Source organism: Bison bison, unplaced genomic scaffold (genome assembly GCF_000754665.1).
Source record: "Bison bison bison isolate TAMUID 2011002044 unplaced genomic scaffold, Bison_UMD1.0 scf7180017864160, whole genome shotgun sequence".
NCBI classification, from domain to species: Eukaryota; Metazoa; Chordata; class Mammalia; order Artiodactyla; family Bovidae; genus Bison; species Bison bison.
In genome coordinates this window covers 4,910,943-4,930,578 of record NW_011494732.1, presented here as the reverse complement: position 1 = coordinate 4,930,578, position 19,636 = coordinate 4,910,943, and the positions used below count along the sequence as shown (strand labels likewise).

Here is a 19,636-nt window from a genome sequence, read left to right as displayed (position 1 = left end):
GGATAGAAATCAGGAGAATAAGTCTCTAAGAAGCCTGGATGGGGAAATGGAGAAAATATGTAGCAGCTAGAGACGGCTGAACCCACTCCAGTATTCTTGCCTGGAGAATCCCAGGGACGGCGGGGCCTGGTGGGCTGCCGTCTATGGGGTCGCACAGAGTCGGACACAACTGAAGCGACTTAGCAGCAGCAGCAGCAGAGATGGCTAAGTGTTGGTTTTCCTTAAGGTAGAAGGGAGTTTTCGTGGGTTTAAATGCGGAGTGTAGAAAATAAGCAGAGATCAGATGCAGTGGAAGGATGTGTGTGGGGGGGGGCAGGGGAAGTTGACTTCAAAGTTCCTGGCTTAGAAGAGTTGTTGGGGAAGATGTTGCCTTTTACAGGATCTTGGAAGATGGTGAATTAGTGATTTTCAGTTCACTGTGTGATGATAGGGAAAGATTCCTGCTATGAGAGAATGTGGAATTGTCATTATGGAAATGGTTCTCATTCAAGTCAGGAGGTTGAGCTTAAAAGAAAAAAAAAAGATGGAGTGAGGACCCTTTAGCAGATACTCATTTAGAAAGAAGGACTAAAAGAAGAGGTGAAGGCCTGAGGAGAGGTGAGAAAGTGCAGGGGACTGGGGATCGAGGAGATGCGTGTAAATTAGAGTCAGAGTAAAAGGTGAACAAGGCTCTTGGGCTCTGAAGGGGAGGGGAACTGTTTGGTTTTGTTTGGCTGGACACCACGCAGGTTTCTGGGATCTTAGTTCCCCAACTAGGGATGGAACCTGGGTCCTCGACAGTGAAAGCACAGAGTCCTAACCACTGGCCCGCCAGGGAGTTCCTAGGGAACAATTTTGCAGAGGAGGCATTGTGTGGGTGGGATGTACCGGGGCAGCGTTGGTGTGTGGGGCAGGACCAGGAGGTGTCGAGTGTGCGGGGAGGTGGGCAGAGACAATGAGGAGGGGGAAGTGGCCACAGCTGGAACAGACGGAGAGCTTGTCTGTGCTCACCCAGTAAGAGCCCAGATAAGCAGACTGCAGAAAGAGAATTACATTTGCCTTTGTGCTTTGCAGGTGTAAGATTTAAATCTTGTGTAACTTCTGTGGTCCCTTGTGTTTTTCTCAAAGTGAAAGTGGTAGTTGCTCAGTCATGTCGGATTCTTCGCGACCCCATGGACTGTAGCCCTCCAGGCTCCTCTGTCCATGGGGTTTTCCAGGCAAGAATACTGGAGTATGTTGTAGTTTTCTTCTCCAAGGGATCTTCCCAAGTGGGATCGAACCTGGTTCTCCTGCATTGCAGGCAGATTTTTTTTTTTTACTGTCTGAGCTACCAAGGAAGCCCAGTGAAAGGGGGAATCTGGCCAAATGGAAGAGAATGTTCAGATCTATTCCTGACATTTGAGAGGACTCTTGTATAAGAAGAGAGTACCTGTGATCAGTTTTTGATTTATTATTCTGGCAGATGGCCTTTAAATGTACATGATCATTTGCAACCTGAACAACAGTATTTCCCTTCTTTTTGGTAGAACTGATAGGACAGCTACTAGAAGTTGTTTCCTTTTTGTAAAATATTTCATTAAGAAAAAATAATAGACTCCTAACTCAGGAGTGCTAAAATTACAGTCTTTTTAAATTTGGAAAGTGAGGGTTGATTTCTAACTTCAGACTGCTCAGTTTTGAATAGTAAGGCATAATATTTAACATGTAAGCTTCTATAAAGGGTAGGGTGGGCGGGCTCCAGCTTACGCCCAAGCATGTTTGGTTCCCCAGGACTGGTTTGCAGGCCTCTGAAGGCCTCAGCACTTTTGTCTTTGGCAACCTTTAGCATGTCACATGTCAAACAAAAACATGTACCCATGTCCCATGCAAAAGTAGCTTATACAGAACTGAGAGTTAAGCTTCATTTGACTAGTTGTAGGCATTAAACATTTATTAACTTTGATTTTACTACTTTCTTTTCATATTTTACATCCAGTAACTATTTTTTCAGGTCTCAAAACATTTTCATGGGCCATTAAGATGCTCATAAGCTTTGGGGCCTGTACTGAAGGCTCATAGGGAATGAGACACCCCTCTTCTACTGAGATGTTGAGGCACGTCTGGCTGGGGTGGACTTGCCAGAAATCTGTTTGTTGGAGGCACTGTTACCTCCTGGGAAAACTCCATTCTCAAGGGAGCTGAAGTAACTGCTTTAGTTACTGCTCTTTTTTTGTTACAAAGAGCAGAGATCCATTCCATTTTAGGAAACGGGATATGACATTAAGGATGCACTTGGACCAGAAAGCTGTTGTTCGCTAAGGCAGCTCAGAGAAGCAGTCTTTCCCATCGACAGTGGGGTCTCAGGGCTGCTCTCTTCCTCTGTGTCTTTTTCCTCTTGCTGCTGTCTGGCTTATCCCTTTCCCTTAGCCTGTCAGTCTGTTTTCTACTTTACTTAGAGTTTCTACTCCCTCATGACTTTGGTTTGCTGTGATTGCACATGGCCACTCCAGCTCCCTTGTATATCCTAACCTTTCAGCTTCATCTCTCATGGCTCATCACCTGGTTCTCAGTATTGTTTAGATTCCTGAGGGAGAGACTGGGAATGTGACTTTGTTGCAGCTTTTACTGTTATTCCAGGCCACAGCAGAGGTCGCTGTTAAGCTCATGGGTCAGGTGTCTGCACCTGCCCTCAGAAGCTGTGGTGATGTGAGATGGAGCAGTCATGTGGTCCATGGCAGCTGAGGCAGTTTCCGTTAGTAGGATTTTCAGGCCAGCAGGCACCATGATCGGCACGTATAGTTCAGCAAGGAAGAAAAAACCTGGCCCCCTGTCAAAACCATTTGAAGTCTCTATCCTTTAAAGTATATCCTATTAACAGCCTTCATTCCAGGGCAACGCTTTGTTCCTGTAGAGAAACTGAAATCCCTAAATATATTGACAGCATTTTCATTTTCCCCTTTTCTCCCCATTTTATTCAGTCTCAGATATTGCAGGGTCACTCAGGGCGACCTGTACGATTCCATTTCTCGTGTTAGTGATTTCTGCTGAAATGGCTGTTAGCAGAGTTGGGATAACTCGAGCCTCATGGCATTCACATGTTTCCTTCCTCTCAAAGTTCTGGGGAGCTATATAGACATAGCAACTTAGCACCAGCCCGAGTCTCCAAATGAAGTGTCCCATCTGAATGTCGCCTGGCAGCAGTGATACCTGACTTCCTCAGGATGCCATCAAACTTCCCAAGGAAAAGTGATTTCCCCAAACTTTAAAGTAGGTCTTGGAATCTACACCCAAAGTACTCTTAGCACTTCTAGAATATAGCAGAGGGGGAGGGAGCAGATGGAATAAATAAGATAATGATAGCTAACCGTGGTTCAGCCCTTAACATTTTCTAGGCCCTATTTTAGATACTTGTCATACATTAACTTATTTAATCCTCAAACTACCTTATAATGGTCCCTTACAAGGTCAGGTGCTTTTTCTTATCTTCTTTAATCCCATTCTTAACCTCTGAGGTGAAAGCTGCACAGCCAGCATGTGGTAAAACCAAGATATGAACCGGCTCAACCCGCCTTCAGTCCCTACTTCTTCAGCACCCTCTCACCTGGAAAATAAGTGAGAAAAACAGTATTGATTCACATACTGATTAAGACTCTTGAAGATTCCAGCCAATCCCAGTCAGTTATTTGGTCTCTAATACGAACCTAGAACTCAGTGTGGGTAAATTCCTAACAAGAGGCTATTTATGATACTAGGATTCCTGTGTCTTGAAGTGAAGTTGTGTAGCCATGCCTGGCTTTTCCTTTATAGAGTTTCTCGGATTTTTTCATCCTCTGTTTGGCCCTGCATGCCTTGCATTTCACATTTTAGAATGAGTCCTGGTTATAAGAGGGTCAGCTGGGACCCGTATTTAGAATACCCAGTTCTTTGAAAAGCTTGGCGATCCTCAGTCATCCCTGATACACGCCTTTTCCTTTTCTCTCCGCATGTCTCTGACCCTGCAGGATCCTGAGGCTCTTGTTGCCCTTCAGCCACTGTGGGCCCTGCGTCTTCCTCTGGAATGTCTTGGGGGTTTTGACTTCTGTCACTGTGGTAAGTGTTCCCCTTTTTTCACCATTTCTGTAGATGGAGAATCACCCTCAACTATTTCTAAAGACAATCCAAAATGTCTTTGGAGTTCTTTCTAAGCATGTTCCCTTTAGGGCTCAATGAGGAAGCAACTTTCCCTGACTCATGGTTTTTCTTACACTCTTGCCTGGATCTGGCTTTGACTTCTGTAGACCTTAAGCAGCCTTGCTTAACTCTGAAGTCAGCAGAAGCATCCTTGTCCCATCTGGGGTTCCTTTTTGTACCTCTGGACTCTAATTTTCTCAATTTCACGTGAGCCATTAGTTATTAAAGCTTTCCTTTGCCTGCTCCACTTACCTCTGCTGTCCCGAAGGCCTCTGGATCAGAAACCTGGTTTCTGGGCTGATGATCTCCTGGTTATCTTTCCCATTGTCCCTGCCTTCATTGAGATATCACAACGTGCTTTTGAGCTGAGTTTGTTACTCTGTGTGTTTCTGGTGTTTTCTTGTTGAAGCTGAACATCAGCTTTCTTATTAAATGAGAGTTCCTGAAAGTCTTCTTACCTTGGGCAGGATGTTACATTAGTCTCTGTGCACACATAATTCTGAGAGCATCACATTTCCAGCATAAGCATTTTTTCCTTCATTTTCTTTTGAACCTGTGGATTTGTGATCATTTTTAAATAATTTTTTTTCCTTCTTCAGCTCAACTCAAGAAGACAACATGTATTTTACATAGGACAAGTATTTGTTCCTCTTCATTTGGTCATTGTTGAAATCCAAAATATTCCAGTTGAACCCATAGTCTGAATTGCTGTGGTTCACATTCGTGAGAAAACTTTATGTCCTTGACACGCACAGCTGGGCAGCAGAAGGAAGGAGAGCCCTGTCTTGGTAGCTGTTGGCCTGGGGCATGTGGCTTCTTGTCTTTCCCCTTCACTGTCAGAGACTGAATTCTCAGCTCTAGGCCACTCCCAGCCCTGACTTCACTTCCCAGCCACACGAGGAGCACTGACTGGGTGAGGTAAAGGAGTTTCAGTGGCCTCTGTCCTAGTGGGTGTGGTTACTATACCTGGTGAGAAGGTTAAGCCCAGGGGGAGGTGTGGTGTCTTTCTCTTCTTGACTCTGCACGGCCTGGGTGGGAAGGCAGGGGCTGCTCCTGACCAGCTCACTCCCCTCCCTTTCTCTGGGCACTGGATTGATCGCCAGCTCCAGTCCTGTTTGGAAGCCTGGGCGAGTCTGCCTGGGCACGGCGGCAAAGGATTTTCTCTCTACGCTGTCCCTGTCTGTCTCCTTTCTCTCTGATGCTGACTTGGGTGTCCCCAGCCAGCCTTCTTCATTGTGAGTGGTCAGACCAGAGATCAGGCCTCGGTTTATGTGAATTCCTGTTCTTTCCATGCTGACTTTAGTCTCAAGTTCAAGGTTTCCACAAGTTCAAGGTTTCCACTAACAGAGGAAAAAGGTCTCCCATGTGATGTAGTCCCACTGTGAAATGCCACATCAGGAATGGGCTTCACGGGCCTAGCTAATGATGAAGTGTTCAGGTGTGTTGTGTTTCCAGTTCGGTCCTGTGCTCATTTCTGCCTAGAGTACTCGGGGTTGAGGAATGTTACTGAGGCCACTGGCCACATTTGGTAGTCGTCTGCTAGCACACGTTTCTACAGGGAAACTGATCCCCCTCAGGTGTCAGTCTTCCCAAGTCGAAAGCCTGAGTGTTGAAGCTCTGTGCTGTTTGTTGTCACTGTTCCTGGGCCCTTTTTGAGAGTGGGGTGGTGATGCTTCTCTAGCCGTGCTAATCCTGAATTCTGGCTGCCAGAGGGCATCCAGCCTGGGATTGTGGCAACAGCTAAGCCGTGAGCTGCCTTCAAGGTTCGAGTTTCTGAGGGAGCCTGTTCCACAGACCTGTCTCCCCCAATCACACTCACCTTGGTTTCCCAAATAAAACAGGTTACAAGTAGTGACCCAGGTGTAAAAGTAGCCAGAATCTGAGACAGTTAAAGTAGGCAAATTCATAGGAACAGAGTAGAATGGAAGGGGGAGTTGTTCAATGGGCACAGAGTTTCAGTTTTACAAGATGGAAAGGTTCTGGAGATGTTTCACGCTAACATGCACATACTTAACACTGCCGTGGACTCTACATTGAAAAATGGTAACAATGGTATGTTTTATTATGTTGTTTTTTTTTAACAATTAAAAATTAGAATCCCAAATCTGTAAACTTTTTGACTTGCCAACTGCTGTGGCACTCCTAGTCCAAGTGGCACTCGAGACAGGCCTGTTAAAAATCCACTTTTCATTTCTCTCGAGGTCCCCTGGGTCCAGGCTGTGTTTCTCCTTTTACTTATCTGGGCCCTTTCGGGCACTGAGTGTCCTCATTGTGTCCTGGCAAGGTTTTGTTGCAGTGCCCCCTCAGTACTGCTCCTTCTCAAGGGCTAATGAAGTTGAGGCCTCTAAGCCGCACGATATGAGTGAGGGTGAGCATCGGAATGACTAATGCCAGGTCTTAACCATCCATTTCGTGGATGAGTAAGTGACCTGTGGTCACACAGCTGTTCAGTGACGGATCAGGAATTTGAACTTAGGACCGCATGCAAACCCAGTGTTCCACCCACCAAATTATTATGATTCCTAATGTATAGAGATGTTTACACATTTACCAGATAGATAAGATGAACTTGAGCCTTGTATGTGGTGCTCAGGTGATACATAACTGAAGCAAGTCACACTCTGTCCCGTCCCGCGTTCATTTCTGTGTACAGTGTTCAAGAGCAGGAAAGAGGTGGGCAGCTCAGAGTGAGAGGAGATGTCACTGCAGTCAGGTGTATTTTAAAACGATCCTTTGAATAGAGGGTCAAGAGTGAAGAGTGCTGGGAGACGCAGGAGACAGATGCGAGGGTGAGAAAGCAGTGTTTGACTCTGAGCAGAGGAGGAACCCTAATTACAGGGAGAGGCACCGCCGGGGCTCGGGAAGCCTCTGCCTGTGAAATGACATTCTTGGCAAATGAATGCATGTGTCATGCATTAATTAAAATAAGGGAAATAAGGAAACTCATATTTATTTGGCTTCAGCGAGGCTGCGGGCACCCTGATAAGTACTTTCACACTTAGTATCTTCTTTAATTATCACAGCTGAGTGTTGTAGACATTATTATCCATATTTTTACAGATCAGTCTGAGATCAGCCAGGGTCACATAGCGAATGGCAGCACCAGGCCCACACCCTGCTGTGTGTCTCTTTGTAGGTCATTTTTGTGGGAGGACTTGGCTGGAGGGGAGTGGAGGAGTGTGTCCCTGTGTCATGCTCTATCACCGAAATCACACAGGCAGGCAGTTCTTTGCAGACTCAGAAGAAAACTTGGTATCACTCCCTGCATACTTGTTGCCCTTCTCCAGACCTCATTTCATAGTCTCTTAGATAATTTCTGGTTAAAGAAAAATCTGGCATGGTTTCTTTTGTCTTTTATCTTTTTTCCATTAGGAGTCATTAGGCCAAGTCACACGAAGAACAGTCATCCCAAGGACAGAGAGAAAGCGGCTCTCTCCCTACAGCTCAGTAAAACCCAGAGCTCACGTCCTTGGCCACTGGACTTTGTTAAGGGTGAGGGCAGGGAACCTAGAACTTTCAGTGTGTAGGGCTTTGGGACTTGTGGGCAGGAATAGTGGGTGGGGACAGAGGAACCCACACACCTGGGGCCCCAAGTAGGAAAGGTGGGTGGGGTAGGGAAAGAGTGGCCTCCCTGGGAGATCCTGGCCAAGTGACTGAAGGGCACCAGCGTCGGGGTTCTCCTCTAGTGCTCAGGACTCATACTGGATCAGAGTCTTTTCTCACCAACTGGAGGGAGCGAAGCAGGAGGAGGGCATCCAAAGTGTCCTGAAATCCACTGTTATTGTTGAAGTTGAGTTGGAGACTCCTGCTCAGTCAGAAACTCCTTTGACTGATCTGAAAAGTTGACCTCACTACCCCCGGGGGAAACTGTCCTTCTACGTTACTGAGGCTACTGATGATCAGTGGTGTATTCAGGAAGTGCCACTCCTGGTAGGGAGTGTGGGAATACAGGTGAGGGCATGCATGCTGCTGAGTAGATGCCGCACCACGGGCAGCCAGTGGCCAGGGACTGACAGACTAGTTCAGGAGCCCTGCTCCGAGGTCATGGCGCTCCAGTGACAAGGTGCAGTGTGTAAGCACCTGCACGGGCCCCGGGGTGGATAGAAGCCCGGCCCGCGTTCTGAGGCTGTAGAGGGCTTTGACCACAGGACATTGAGGCCCAGGAGAGAGATGTGCGCGTAAATCATGGTAAGTGAAGCTCCGCTCTCAGCTGAAGTTAGCCTGGAAAGACGAGGAAGCCTACGTTCACCTGTGTGAGTGAGAGCACCACCTCAGAAGAGTGGCCTGGCGGTTGGGCCTTGGAGCGGGGGATTTGTCAGCAAGGGCAGGTGAAGACATGCGGGGAGCAAACCAGGTGGAGGCCTTAGTGGCTTCTGTAGAGTGTTAGGGGAAGCCAGCCCCAAGGTGAGAGGTCTAGGACCTTACGAGGTGGGGCTTCCTGTGACCTGTTGCCATTGAGGCAGCCCAGGGCATGTGCAGAGGGACCAGCATGAGGAAAAGTGGCCTTGGTAGCTTAGGAGTGAGGTACTGGGAAAAGTGTGGGAAATTGGAAAGGCTTTCTGGGGACATGAGCCTGCCCTGGGCAGCCAGCATGGGTGTCTTCCAGGCTGCTGTGTCTTCTGTTCAGGGACCGATGGTGACATAGAAGCAAAATAGAATGAATGTGGCATTCACAGTCCTGATGAATGAGTGATGAGTGACTGCTTGCTTAAGTTATTCTCAGGTAGATACCTGAGCAGAGATGAGTGGATTGGGCCCGTGGAGTTGAGTATCTAGGTTGACACTACCTTGTGTGATGTGTAGTTTAGACTGGAATTTTCTGAAGGTGTAGTGGGGTCAGTGAGGAGATAGACGCTGCCTCTGCTGTCTGCCCAGATCTCTGTGGCATGCAGAGAGGGGTGGCCTTGAACTTCTTAGCCCTGTTCCTCGGCAGTATGCAGGCACCTGAACCGCCTTTCCATTTATCTTTTGTTCCAAGACTTGTAGAAAAGGGCCAAGTAGAGGTACCTTGGTGTAGTACTGCGGCCCAAGTAATGTCTGAGCTAGTTGACTTCTGGAACTTCCTCATGGCTGGGAGTTTCTAGCCACGCTGGGGACAGGTTCCATGTTCTCTCTTCACTAACAGCAGCATCTGGCATGTCCAGGGGGAACCGTGTAAGATAATAAAAAATCACAAGGCCTTTGGGCCAGAGATCAAGGTCTTACAGGAACACATCAGGGGTTGCTGCCTGATGGGATAATTTCTGAATCCTTTAAAAAGCGTCTCTCTGGGTAGAGAATTATTTCTTGTAGTGTTTATTTTTTCAGTTTTCTTATGGACAAAACTTGACTTTGGGGTTACTTTAGAGGAGTATCATTATCTCTATAGTATCTTACATCCAGAATAATGATGGCTAATGATGGAAATGACTGACTACAATTAATTGTTCATCTTACAGTTTGTTCCCATACTTTGAGCTTTAAAAAAAGTGAGTTTGAGATAGAATCTCAATCCCTTTTTGGGCTTTGGATCTTTTTACACTTTAAAAAGTGTTATTAAGGACCTCAAAGGGCTTTCTGTCTATGTGGATTATAGGCATCGATACTTTAATAGAAATGAAGACTAAAATTTTACAAAAGTATTAATTTAAAAATAATGACAAACTCATTACACATTAACACAGATTACATTTTTGTGAAAATAATGCATTTCTAAAACAAAAACATTTAGTAGGAAGAGTGGTATAAATATTTATGTCCACTTCTGTGCTCAATCTCTTGCAATATGTTGTTTTAGCTGAAGTAGGTGAAGACATCCAGCTTCACAAACAAAGGAACTGAAAAGGGGGTTTCAGTAGCCTTTTCAGGTACTTGTGAGTTCCTTTGTGACCTGATACCAAACTTGACAAGTGGTGGTTTCCTGCAGATTATTTGCAGTGTGCAATCTGAAATCCTGTGGTAAAATTCCCGGTCTCTTCCTGAACTTTGAGTAGCTGTTTTACCCACGATGATGCATTACCTGACACATGGGTCGTTTGGACAACATCAGTTCACTTTTTGCAGAGGCTGAAAATGTTCATACATTTCATTATGTATAATATCAGGAAACTCATGGTTAGTGTTACTGTCGTTTTCATCAGGACAGTCTTCAAGTCTCAGGAAACTAGAGAGCCCATGGTGACAGACAGGAGTTTTCCCAGATTCTAGTTTTCATTAGAAAGCTCAGATTTGACAGTTTGCAATAAATGCCATCAGTTTCCTGTTATCTGAGACGTCTGCACCCAGTCTGCAGAGCAAGTGTGTAGTCACTCAAGTAAAAATGACGTTCAGTCGAGAAGATGCCAGTTGAGTTTGCAGCTCAGACAGTTAGACAAGCGTTCTTCCTTGAGACAACACTGTGCTTGGGTACGTGACCTGATGTGGTTCCATTTTAACCAGGAATATGATAAATATACATTAAAATATATGTGTGTGTATTTCATATCAATATAAATAATGAACATGATATGTTTAATGTAAATGTTATAATAAAAGGGTCTAGATTTAAAGAATTATTTTTTATTGCTTCTTCAAGGATATTCTTAATTGGAACTTTTTTTTTTTTTTTTTACTGTGAGCCCCTGGAGGTGAAGAATCTTTCAACTACTGGTGCCTTTGCCACAGGGTTTTGTGTGAGGAGCCTAAGGAGTGGGCACGTTGGCCAGCCAGTGCATTTGCATCCTCCAGGCAAATGTCAGCACGGTGAAAAAAAGCAAGCAGCGTTTTAGTATTATCTTGAAACTCATTTTGATCTTGTTTTGTAAGGGTGTGGAATCCTCAAGAGTCTTGGTTTTGAAAACTGCTGGTCTAGGACAGCAGCTGTAAAGAGCTGAGCCTCCCAGGGTTGGATGGCTGTTTGGTGTCCCGTGCTCATGGGTTGGGTTTTTTGCAAGAGACTCAGCTTGTAGCTGGTGGACCACTTTCAGCCCGATGACACTATATTTGTAGGAGTGAATGTTTTTAAGGGGGAGTAGGTGGGAGGGGCCCACTCACCCCTGATGTCTTCAAGTGAACAAGAGCACATGGTTCTATTCCCTACCCAACCCTGAAGACAACTGACCTCTTGCCTGTCGCTGGAACATGATTGTAAGATGAACCAGGCTGTTTGTCAGGCTCTTGGCTTAGTGTGTTGGAGGAGGAGCCTTAAACCTGGAGTGAGTGAGGAAAGCAGAATGTGCAGGGCATATTTTAGAGCACACTTTTAATATCTCTGTGGATAGCAGAGACACAGAGAAAGGGGGAAGGAAAGAGATGGATACTGTGACCAAGCCTTATTCTGAGCTACGAAATTGAATACAAGAGGAATTTTTAGGGAAAAGAGTTTCTTTGTCATTCTACAGCCAGTATTGATGAGCATTTTCCCCAACTCAAGAGAAAGATCTGGGGACTTGGCTTTCACCCTGGGAAGATAGAGCACTGAGTTATTGGCTCCTCAGTGCTGCATCGACAGGGAGAGGTGATCCAGAATAGGGATGAGCACATGGTCCGGAGAGGGAACGGACGCAGGGAGGTGACCGGCCACTGGGCGAGCACTGCAGGCTCCTGAAGCTGCCCTCCAGTGAACGGCAAGCCTTCCCGACATGCAGCAAGCTGAGGAAAGATCAGAGGGGCGTGCACATGGAGCCTGGGCTCGTGCACAGTCTCATTTCATGTTTGTAACAGCCCCGAGAGTTAGAGGTGTGAGTATCATTTCTCTTCTACGTTCAAGGTCTTTGAATCTTAGGCTTAAATGACTTGCTTAAAGTCACACTGTGAATAAGTGGGAGAGCTGTGAAGTGTGTGTTTTGCAGAATGACAAAGGGCAGAAAGTGCCATTCTTGGGGGAGATGCGGCTTTCAGTGGGCTGAGTGTGAAGGAGTGAGGGCTGCTGGGGCCACGGGGCTGGGACTGCACGGAGACTCTCGCTCTCAGGACTAGGCTATCGGATGGGTGGTAGGTTTCACAGGCTTTGATGTCTATAGAAGAGTGTAATCTTTCTTCTTTCTGAAATGTTTTCTTGGTGATGAGGATAAGAGGCTGGAGCTTCTTCATAGTCTTGGCCCGCTAGAGGTTGTACAGTCTTAAGACTCGCTAGCAGATGATTCCCTGGCAGGGTTTGTGGTTATCTGGGGGGACATTAAAGTCACGGCTGCTGTGGAAAGGGACATGGCGGGGACGGGTGAGTGGAGGTGTGTACGCTCCACACTAGGCCAGCTTTGTCTCAGTCCTGCAGCAAGGAGCCTCGCTCCCTCACTGTCCAGGCTCTAGGGACAGATTCCTATGGCATCAGAGGCCATGTGGCCATGGCAGAAGTTACATGTGAATTAGAAAGCCTTCCTTCCTGTTTCCAGACAGAACATTATTGCCTATTGCTGCGCACTCCCCTCAATTTCAAATCCTAGAGTTTTATCCTAAGAAAGCGCCCTTTCCCATCACACAGGAAACCATAATCTGGTAGAGCTGAGAGGGGGGCAGAGTTGCCCACCCCCCGCCCCGCCCGCCCTTCTGCCTCCCATGTGCTGAAGTGCGCTCCTAGGACTGTCATCCTGGCTGTCTCTAGACACACCTTCCCCAGGGGGAGTTCCTCCAAAAGGGTTCCTCCTTTTGGTTTCAGTTTAAAAGTAGAGTTTACTGGATGTCTTCCTTGTGATGTGAAACCAGTTGGGTTGCCCCTCAGGTGTGTAGCTTTTTCCCCAGGGCCTTGCTCAGCCACAGCACCACTCGCACAGCACTGGGATCGTTGCCTCCCCTGCTAGACTGTCAACCACACAAAGGCAGAAGCCACAGCTGTGTTGTTCATCACAGGATCTTCCAGAGGGCAGCCCACTGCCCGACAAGTACTGGGGGCTGAGTGTTTGTGGAACGTGTGCCTGCACTCTCGCACAGGCTGATCCTGCGTCTGAGTTCAGTTTCCAGGACTGTTGGCATCAGGGACACCTTTCTTCTGGGCCTGCTTCTGGGTGGGCTGGATTCTGTTGAGTATCACTTAGATATCAAACACTCAACAGCATGGCATGAACCAACACGTGTTAGGGCAACTGGGAACACTGGGATCTTCCTGTAAAACACTTCCCAATAATTAAGAGACTGGGAGTTGATTGGGATTCTTTCACCCTGACTAGTCTGAGTCATCCTCATCTGAGCTACAGCCCTTTGATCATCTCTGAGAACCTTCTCCAGGCCCTGGGACACAATTGCCTGCTCTGCACGTGGGGAGGAGATGAGTCATGTGGCTGGTGCAGCCCACTGCCGTTGGTAGTAGGAGCCTTGGTTGATGCTGGAGGCATCGGAATGTCTTCCTTCCAATTCTTTTTTTATTCATTTTTATCTTTTCTAGGAAGGATGCCCTTGTCCCTCTGAATGTCAGAACCATAAGCCCGTATGTTCTGACAGGCCTGGTTCTGGATAGAAAATTAGTTTGATTTCTGTTGACGTAGCTTTGACTGGGCTATTAGAGGCAGCTACTGTAGAGCGGGGTTATCTGTACTTAATGCATGATAGGAGCCACGGCACTGTAGACAGACCTGCGACATGGTGCACCACGGCAGCTGGCTTGCTGTGGGGTCTGAGGGCGAGGCTTCTGTCTGCCAGCTCCTTGACAGGTGTGCATGGCTTTCTGTCGTACTCAATCGGGGGGTTGGTCTTGATTTCACAGCCAGCCTGTGCGGAGTGTGTCTAGGTCTGAGTCAGCGTTCTGGAGCATCCACTCGTCTGTTGGGGAGCTGGCTGTCCTCTGAACACGGCCGCACTGGTGCCTCCTGCTGGCCCAGTACCCAGCCCTGTGGGGTGCTGACTCTCCGTGTCTCACTCACTCCCTCTTGTCTCCAGCCCCTGCCTTGTGGAGCCTGGGTCCTTCTGTTCTGTAACCACTGGATCGTTTTAACAAGAAATCCATGAAAAATGAGTTCACTGTTTTATCCTATGTAGAATTGTATTTTGGGGACAGCTGTGTAAAAGACAGTAATATATGAAAGACACACACAGAAGTGTGTTTAAATAATCCTGTTTCAAAGTCCACATCCAGGCTTCCCTCCCCAGCACAGCCTCATGAGCTTCTTCCCAGGGCAGAGGGACTGTTACCTTTGAGTTCTTCAACAAATTCAGGCTGAAATTTGGAGAGAAAATCAGTGTCCCGACTCTGTACCTGCCTCTTGACCTTTGCCCCCTGCGGGTAGGACCAGAGTGGGCTCCTCTACCACCCTGGAGCCCACTAACCATTGTTAGCAAAACTTCAGGAGAAATGACAGACCCTGTGCCTCCTCCCCTGGCCCAAGCCTGATGCCGTAGGAAACAAGCGTGCTGCCTGCAAGGAAGGTCAGGGCCACTGCGGTAGACTCCGGGCCTCACCCCACAGTCCAGCAGCGGTGCCGCCTCCTGGTCACAGCGCCGGTTGAACTGTGTCTAGACTTGGGAGCACGTGGCCCAATCAGCCCTCCAAGGGCAACAGTCCCATCCTCATGGCCCATTAATCCTGCGTCTCCGTCTCCAGGTGACCCTTATCCCGTGCTAGGGCCCAGACCTTTTGTTCTTTCAGGACGTAGTTTCTTTGTATTTAGGGCTCATTTGTTTTTTAACTTCCTTGCATTTCAGCCATGGTTGTTTATTCACCTAGATCCCTTACTTTTAAGTGACCTGGGGGACAGGTATTGATGAGGTGGTGTTGGTGTCACACGGTTGACATGAGGCAAATCTCCTGATGGACAGACCTCAGGGAGGGAAGAAACTCCTTTTCATGAAAGGTGGGGTTTGGGGCAGTTGGGCTACTTAAAACCCTTTTCCTCTCACTTCTCTGCCAGCCTGCACCTTTCTTATTTGAAAAGGTCTCCTCACATACAGGTTGAAGGCACAGACTTGCTGATGGTGCCCCGAGGTCTCGTGCAGAGTCGGGACGTGGCCTGTGGTGGTGCCTGGCGACATCAGCTGCAAGCCCACTTCCTCCTCGGGTCTCCCAGGTGGCCCCCAGTCATACACACTGTCTCTGTGAAAGCCCTTACGGGACACTGGATAGCAAACATGCTTCTCGGGAGAGATTCTTGGGAGCATCGTGCCCTTGCGGTGTGCAGAATTCTGTGATTCCTCCCTGCTCTCTTGGTCTGCGTCTCCTTTGTCTGTGAAGAGGCAGTGAGATAGGTGCTGTTTTAGGAAAGGCTGCGGTGGGGATCCTTGGTGCCTGTTTGTCCTTCTCTCGTTGGTCACATGGCAAGTCTGGAGATTCTTTGCCTGGCCTTTTACTTGCAGAATATGGCTTACGCTCAGTGCGTTGAGACTTACAGCTGTGCCCAGACCTTTTACCTGGAAGGCACGGCAGTACCCGATTTCCCCGCCCAGAGGCGCTCTGGTGGAAGGTCACACACAATGACTGCAGGAGTTTCATGTCAACAGCAGAGCCAGTCTCTCTGAGGCCAGTCTGGATGGATGCCCTGACCCTGGCCGCTGCCCCTCCAAGGGAGGGCACCAGGGGAACCACCGCGTTCAGGTTGAGGAGCTGGTGAGGGAGGGAGGAGCCGAGTGCAGCACTGCTCCCCGTGGCCTTTGCTCATCCCCGGCAGCCTCCCGCCTCGCTCCAGAGACGTCTGCAGGGCGCCCGCACTCACGCGCTCAGGATGGACTGCCGAGGTCACAGCCATTGGAGGATTGCGTCTGCTTAGTTCACGTGCACCTCTGTGCAGTGTTCAGGTTGTCATTTCGAGAGGAGCAGGAAGATCCCAGTGTTGGCCAGTTTTATTATCCTGAAAAATGACAGACACACACAAAGGAAGAGATCGACTGTCTTATTCATTATTTATCTATCACCTCGATTCAACAGTTACAACAGTCCTCCCGCGTTTGCTTTGTCTGTTATTTTTATTTAGCCTAAGCATTTTAAGACACATCTCAGACATCATTTCATTGTTACAAGCCTCAGTATACATCTCTAAAAATACAGATATTGGTTTACACAACTGCAAAGGCATCATCACACCGCATGCAGTGAGCCCGGTTCCTTGTGTAATCTGATACCTAGTCCCCTGGGCATCTCCCCAGTTGTCCCGTTTTAGCAGCTGGCTTATTTGACAAATCAAATTCCTAAGAAGGTAGATCCTTAAGTTACATTTAATTGTTATATCTTAGGTGTCTTTAATCTAGAGCAGCTCCCACCCCAACTTTTTTTTTTTTTGGCCGTGGCATGTAGCATGTGGGATCTTAGTTCTCTCATCAGGGGTCAAACCCAAGCCCTCTGCATTGGAAGTGCAGTCTTAACCACTGGACCATCAGGGAAGTCCACCCTCCCTCCCTCCCCAATCTTTTCCATACCATTTACTTGTTGAAGAAATGGGCAGTTGTCCTGTGGACTGGCTCACATTTTGATATTTTTCTGCTTGTATCCTGGTAGTTCCCTAGTCCTCCCTCCTAGTTCCCTCAAATAAAAAGGAGTCCAGGAGGCGTGTTTGGCAAGAATGTTTCAGGTGACCCTGTGTGGTTCCTGTGGCATCAGGCCAGGAGACAGGGGGTGTACTTGCTCCTCTTGAAGTATGCTGACATGATAAGGGGGTCAGGGGTTGATAGCGGGATCCTCAAAAGTATAAGAAGTTCTTGATCAGCTTTTCATCTGCTATTTTTACTCATTTCTTGCCATGGTCTGAATCATGCATTTCGTTACAGTTGCACATTTACTAGCTGGCTTGTTGCATTCTCTCGAAAGAGTTTATAGAGGAAGACTTTCTTTCCTTTTAATTACCAAGTTTCAAAAAAGGTAAAAGTTGGTATTCTGTAACTTGCAGTTTAGTGCCTTGAGTCTATCTCTCTGTCTCTGTCTGTCCCTCTCTTCCTCTCTCCATGCCTCCCCACCCCTTGTCATTACTGTGAATTCGGGGATTTTGTATATTTAGTGTGTTTCAATGGATCACATTCATCATTCCTTCTGATGCTCAGTTGTCCCAGTTTTGGCCAGTGGGAGTCTATTCATAAGCTGGCATCTGTGTTCTTTGGCATGACTCCTTACATTCTGGCGTAACAAGGTGTCCCAAGGCTCACAGTGTAAAGTGCTGCTCTGGCCTTGAGACCAGCCACTCTGCAAAGCTCCCTGTGCCATTTGGTGGAGAAGGTTCCATGAGAGAAGGGACCACTGCTGTTGGTTATCATTGCTTACAGGCCTTTTTGGTGGATACCCTGAAAAAAAGAGGAAGGGAAACGTGAATTCAAACTGATATTTCTAAATAAAATTTTACATTATAAGATTTTTTTCCTTAATTTTGATTTTATGTCAGTATCTCACTTCTTTCACTTCAAATCTTGGTTCCTAACAACATTACCATAATGAGTTATTTGCATTATTCTACTTTATGAACATACATTTGTTATAACTCAGTTAAACTATGAAAGAAGTTTAAGTTCTTTGCAGCTTTATTTATCAACAGAATTTCCCTCTAAGTATGGACACTCAGTCTCTTATACTTAAAAGGTTTTTGTGGATAACAGGAAAGTTAACGTTCACTTTCTTCATTTTGTTTTAAAATTTTAGGAATTGCTTTTCTTGTTTATTTAATTTCGTTTTTTGAATATATAAACATATGTTTCCAAAGCCAAAACAACATAGTGTTACATTCAGAGAAGTTTTACTTCATCCTTTTCTGCTTCCTCCTGTTTAAATTCATTTTGTATTAAACAAAAACAGACTTTCAGATATAGAAAACAAACTTAACTGTTACCAAACCGGATAATAGGCGTGGAGGAGATAAAATAGGCATTTGGGATTAACATATGCACACTACTACATATAAAATAGAGGACAGCAAGGACCTACTCAACTCAAGCACAGGGAGCTATACTCAATATCTTGCAATAACCATAATCTGAAAAGGAATATATATCTAGATGTATAACAGAATCACTGGTTGTACACCTGAAACTAACAGCATTGTAAATTATACTTCAATAAAAAATTCATTTTATATTATCTTTCTCCATGTTTACTTGTATACATCACGTAAAGATATATGTAAATAATTCACATTCCCCTCCTTTTTTGCGCAAAAGGTAGCAGGTTGGATATATTAATCTGTGCCTTTTTTTTTTTTCCCTAGACAGTATTACCTGGGCCTGGAGAAGGGAATGGCAGCCCACTCCAGTATTCTTGCCTGTAGAATCCCATGGACAGAGGAGCCTGGCAGGCTACAGTCCATGGGGTCACAAGAGTTGGACACGACTTAGCGACTAAACCACCACCACCAGCACCTGGGCTTCCTTGTGTCAGTACATCGTGCTCGTCCCATTCCCTCTTTTTGATGGCTGAGCAGTAGTTCCCTGTAAGGAAGCCCCATAGTTGATTCAGGCCTCCCCAGTGGGTGGGCCTTGGGCTGCCTGCAGTTTTGCTGTGACAGGTACCGCATGAGTGAATAAACTGGCCGTCTCCTATTTTGCCAGTATATCTTGGGATAGATCTCTAGAAATGTGATTAATCAGAGGATAGAAGCATGTATAATCTTTCACACACTGATTATATTTTCTTTTGCTGAAACCTTGGTTGTTTAGGTGAATTACATTATCTTGACACTTCCATCTGGAAACAGTACCGTTTATTTTGCAATTTTTTTTTTTTTGGCCATGCTACTTGGCATGTAGGATCTTCATTCCCCGACCAAGGATTGAACCTGCATCCCTTGCATTGGAAGCTTGGAATCTTAACTGCTGGACCACTGGGGAGGTCCCCTTATTTTGTGATTTTAATGTTAAAGAAACCTCCTCAAGCTCTTGTGTGGCCTGTCTTTGTATTGAACATATTATTGAGAATGTTATTCTAAGATCTGTTTATTTAATTAACTAAGTAACTGAAGTTATCACTTGCTGAGCGTAATACAGGACATGAAAATGTAGCTAAGGCATCCTAAATCTCAAAAGATTTCAGATGGAGTACTTGGGGATTTTCTTCTGTGTCTATTTGGTGTATATTTTGTCCCATATTGGTTATCAAAAGTCTGGTAATAGGGCAGTGGAAAATATACCTTTATCTGCTGTACCAGAATGAAGCAGGACATGTCTGCAGGAGAGAGGAGGTGTCATTAAGTACCCTGTGGATGCATCCAGTAGGTATTGATTGAACACCTCTGCTTGGCCAGAATGTAAGTAAGTGAGCAACGTACTAAGTTCCTCCCTCCTGGCGTTTACTTTCTAGCACAGGAGACAGAACAAAAAACAAAGAACAATTAGATAATTACAAGTTCACTGTACTTTGAAGGAATCAAATAAGAGATTTAAATAGAGTCTCAGCCAGGAGCCTTCTTGAGGAAGAGGGGAGAGGGGCAGCTGACACACCCAGCTGTGTGTGAGGTTGGGGCGGGTGGGGCAGGGCCATGCAGGACCTTGGGTTTTAGGTTAAGGATTGGGATTCTAAGAACATCAGGAAACCATTGGGACTGTTAAGCGAGGGAATGACTCTTGATGCCGACATGTCGTGTGTTTACTTTCTCTGGATTGGAGGGCTCCTCAGTATTGTGTTTCAGCTCCAGAAGCAGCAGCATTGTTCCTTCTGAGG

The 19,636-nt window shown here is 46.5% G+C and overlaps 1 protein-coding gene across 3 annotated transcripts in view; it reads left to right on the top strand.

The window, feature by feature from the left end:
• Positions 1–19,636, top strand: part of ZNF664 (zinc finger protein 664) — a 35,952-nt gene that overhangs the window by 11,993 nt on the left and 4,323 nt on the right. For 2 of the 3 annotated variants that reach the window (XM_010841276.1, XM_010841274.1), the window contains exon 3: positions 3,960–4,047. The exons of the other annotated variant lie outside the window; for it this stretch is intronic. The gene's annotated coding sequence lies outside the window, so the exon portion shown is untranslated. The remainder of the gene's footprint in view (positions 1–3,959; positions 4,048–19,636) is intronic. 3 annotated transcript variants of the gene reach the window in all.